General features: G+C 29.2%; 1 protein-coding gene across 1 annotated transcript in view; it reads right to left on the bottom strand.

Moving 5' to 3' along the window:
* Positions 1 to 5000, bottom strand: part of LOC145269515 (uncharacterized) — a 107908-nt gene that overhangs the window by 943 nt on the left and 101965 nt on the right. The window lies entirely within an intron of this gene.

A 5000-nucleotide genomic window follows, 5' to 3' on the forward strand; every position in this document is an offset into this window, starting at 1 on the left:
TATATATATATATATATATATATATATATATATATATATATATATATACATATACATATATAAAAATGCAATTTTTGGTTTGTTAAAATTAATAAAACCATATTTCTACGTTACCAATTTAATTGAAATTTTCAGAAAATCTATTTTTAAAGTCAAAGAATGTTTGCATGTTATTAAAATAATTTAACATTGCGAATTATAAAAATATTAAATTAAATAAAAAATATTTTTCGTAACTGCGAGATTATCGCCATTTTATTTCCGGTAGAAATTAGCCTTTCACTTATTGAGATAAGTATTATTTGTATTATTTTTTATGAGACTCATGCAGAGAGTGATCCGTGCTGAAATAATGTTATTATTTAAAAAGTCATTCTTAACATGGGAAGGATGTTTTGTACCTATTCTGTACTTTAACCTTACAATTGAATAAAAAAAACAACATATCGTAAAACTTTAATTAAACGTGGAAATATGATTTAAAAAATAGCGCGGATCGCTCTCTGCATTAGCACCATTTTTATTTATTGCGGACTATTATTCTCATCTTTATTACTTGTTCTTTCACGACTTTTCGGCCAACTATTCCTCCGGCCTTCATGAAAAGAAGTAAGTACGTGAGAAATTATTTTTTCCTTTTATGAATGTTCAGTAACCTTTTCCTTTTATTATTCTTAAAGAGTAAAACTTTTCTTATTCATGAAAAGAGTTAAGCTTACGTAAATAAATAAATGTTTGTACACGTGACAAATTATCAATAAATGATTTAGTTACTTTTTTTAAAAAATTATTTATGAAAAGAGTTAACATGCTTAATTTCTATACTTATAGGTTTTTGGACTTTTTTTCACTGGATTATTATTGATTTGACACTAATTAAACAGATTATTAAAAAAAAATTAAAAAGAAATCATTATTTCGACATTTGAAAGTGGTGCTCACTTTTTAGTTACAAGGTTCTGATAAATCAGCCACCCATTTTGTAAGCAATAAAAACGCGGTATATCAAAACCATAGAAAGTAAAAATAATATGAGCCTCTACCGCATTTATAAGTCAGAAATATATTTGTTTCTCAAAGAAAAAAAATATATATTGAACATGACTTTTTTTATTGTTTTTATGAAAATAAAGTTTCGAGTTTTTAAATTTTTTTTTTACTTATTTAGTTAAAAGTAAGTTTGTGGGTGTTTTTTTAAAAAATTGTTTTTATGAAAGGTGAGTTTTTTTGTTTTTTTTTCAAAACTTTTGTTGTTTTTTAAAAATTTTTTTAAAATTATTATAAATTTCACTAACATGCTGGAGAAATGTTTAATAATTTGGTATTTTTTTAGATTAGGTCCACCTCCACAATTTTCCTTTCTATGACGACATTTATAGGTTTCCGAGTATGCTAAACACGCAAATCACATTGAAAATTTGCGGAAATAAATAGTTGTATTATGCTTTGTATTCTTCGGTGGCCATCTTTTTACGTGCACACGCGCCATAAACAAATACACGCACGTAAAAAAGATGGCCGCCAAAGATTACAATGCATAATACAACTTTTTATATCTTGATAACGACTTATTTCTGCAAAATTTCAATGCGACTTTCGTATTCAGCATAGTCGAAAACCATTTCAAGTCGTCATTTAAAAGAAAATTGAGGAGGTGGACCTAATCTAAAAATTTACCAATAATTTTTTATCCCGTACGCCTCCCGATACATTGCTTCGTCAACATGCGACCATTTTATACCTCCCGAAGAAACTTCCGTATTTAGAAAAAAAAAAAAAAATGAGTGACCGATTTACCAGAACGTGGTAACTAAAAAGTGAGTACCCCTTTCAAATGTTGAAATGATTTTTTTTTTCAATTTTTTTTCATAATCTGGTTAGTGTTCAATCAATAATAATCCAGTGAAAAAATTTCAAAAAACCTATCAGTATAGAAACTCCACCACGTTAGTAAATAAATAAAAAATGTTACGTGCGCATGCGTTAGCCTTGACTAGGGGGGGTACTAAGGGAACGACCATGGAACTCAACGCCCAAGGAGTACCAAAATAGTTTTCATGATCTGAAGAATTTTTTTTTTTCGAAAAGTGGGTGATCACTTTTCCATGTAAATTTAACTTAAAATGAGCACCCACTTTCTGGCCACCTGAGGAAGGGGCATTTATTTTCGTGTTTATTGGCTTAAAGGTTTTTTGACAAGGCAGTTTGGTACGCGAATGCATATTTAACAGTTTTCGTTTATGCTCACGCATAGCATAAACAAAGGCTACGTCTGTGAAATGGAAAATAGTCCCAGAGTTCAGGGGTTAATACCATGCAAAAGAAATCAAACAAAAAACTTTTTAGCCAAGAAACACGCAGAAAAAAGAAAAAAAAATAGCATCCATTTTTTTTCTATCGAATTCATTTGCTCTTTTTATTGAAAACTATTTTCCCCCGGATTTTTTATATAATTTTCCATTAAGGGCCGTGCGTCTCACGTTCGTAAATGACAAAAAATTTTTTTGTAGATTTTGGTGTGCTAAAAACGAATCTGCAAACCGTTTCCGTCGCAAAAAAATAGTTTATATGATATGAAGAAATTACTTTTTCGAAAAAGTGGCGATCACTTTTCCATGTAAATTTAACTTAAAATAAGCACCCACTTTCTAGCCACCTGAGAGAGGGGGGATTTTTTCCCATGTTTATTGGCTAAACAGCTTTCGTTTATGCTCACACATAGCGTAAACGAAGGCTACGGCTGTGAAATGGAAAATAGTCCCAGAGTTCAGGGGTTATTACCATGCAAAAGAAATCAAACAAAACACTTTTTAGCCAAGAAACACAGAAAAATGCCCCTCTCTCAGGTGTCCAGAAAGTGGGTGCTCATTCTAAGTTAAATTTACATTGAAAAGTGATCACCCACTTTTCGAAAAAGTAATTTCATGAATATCATGAAAACTTTCTTTTTGCTACGGAAACGGTTTGCAGATTCGTTTTTAGCACACCGAAATCTACCATAAAATATTTCGTTATATATGAACGTGAAACGGGCCTTAAAGTAAAATAATACCGGATTTTTTGGAGCAGATTTGCCGTTTAGTTGTACAAATATCCTCAAACCAGGTAATCACTAAAAGGGACTTTTAAAAGTCGTCACCTGTATCGAGCAAAAGTTTAAAACCACCGATTATATTCCAGCCTACGCCATGGTAACATATATTGAGTGAGTTCCTAACAGTATTTTGTATAGTTTTTTTTAGTTTAAACTCATTTTCCCAAAATTTCCCCAAACTTAACGTGTTCGATACAGTCTGCCGCCATTTGTATTTTTCAGATATACCGATAAACATTGAATGTTTTTGAACCGATTATACATTACATAAAAACACTAAAATCTTATCCAGTTAGGTAGAACATTTACTTTTCTTTCCTTTGATAACATTTATTTGTTATATATTTATTTTTTGACAACTTCTTTGTATCTGTGTTTAGTAATACAAACCCTTTTCATTTAATGTAACGTTTAGTCGGCTCGAAAAACAATGTTTATCGGAGTATTTGAAAGCTACAAATGGTGGTGGACACTGTTGATTACTTTAAGTTAGAGAAAGTGAGTTAAAACTAAAAAAACTATAGAAAATACTGTCAGAAACCCACCGATTATGCCAGCCTATGTCATGGTAACATATATTCGGTGAGTTTCAGACACTGTTTTGTATAGTTTTTAGTTTTCAACTTACTTTCCCAAACTTAACGTATTCAACAGAGTCCGCGACCATTTCTGTTTTTTGAGCCAATTAAACATTTTACATTACATAAAACACTAAACAATTATCTAATTAGGTAGAAACGTAACTTACCTTACCTTTGCTTTCATTTATTTGTTTTTGGACAACTTTTTCGAATCTGTGTATAGTAACCTCCCCTCCCCCACCATCAACCAAATATTAATTGCTAACTCATATTTTTGTAAAACAACAACAACAACAACAACAACAACAACAACAACAACAACAAAAAAAAACATTTAGCGTTTCAACATTTTTGCTACGTTCGGCTTCATCCACTGATTGTTGGCCAAGTCCAAACCATGAATGATTGAGAGAAACTCCCGAGGATCCATATCAAATTCTGCAAGAGTACCATTTTTTTTTTCATTTTCGCCTTCTTTTTCACTTTTTGCAGTGGATTGCTGTACTAATATAAGAAACATGCATTTTCTCTTTTTATTAAATTTTTCCATTACACAAAATCGAGCCACTGCAACGCGTGGCAGGGTACAGCTAGTATATATATATATATATATATATATATATATATATATATATATATATATATATATATATATATGTATATATATATATTTGGTAAAACTGGTAACTAGTAAATATATATATATATACATATATATATATATATATATACATATATATATATATATATATATATATATATATATATATATATATATATTGCCTGTGCGTATGTTAAGGTAGCATTATTATTCTATTTGTTTTACTAATTAATCCATTATTTCTCTTAATATATAATATTCAATAGAGGATTGATTCTATAATAATACGTACGAAATCTGCATAAATTAAAATATCATGTTTAAGCGTATTGTATGACCGGGCAATGCCGGGCGTCCAGCAAGTCACAGCATAAAATTGTATTACTTTAAGCATTCAAAAATATTTTTATTTCATACGTAATATTATTAAGTGTAGGATGCTGAATTTTAATAAAGATCACTTCGTGTATTTTCCTTTTTTTTTGTTGTTTTGAATTGGTTTTTGAACGTATTATTTTTGTCATTAACAAAAGTTTGTCTTAAATATATATTGCGTGAATGTAACTTCTATAATAATATCAAGGCCCGGAAGCCACTCAGGGATAAGGGTTAATAATAATAATAATAATAATAATAATAATAATAATAATAATAATAATAATAATAATAATAATACTCGTAATAATAAAATAATAATAATAATAATAATAATAATCATAAAAAT

The sequence above is a fragment of the Euprymna scolopes genome, chromosome 45, assembly GCF_053919585.1.
Source record: "Euprymna scolopes isolate OS-2025 chromosome 45, ASM5391958v1, whole genome shotgun sequence".
Lineage (NCBI taxonomy): Eukaryota > Metazoa > Mollusca > Cephalopoda > Sepiida > Sepiolidae > Euprymna > Euprymna scolopes.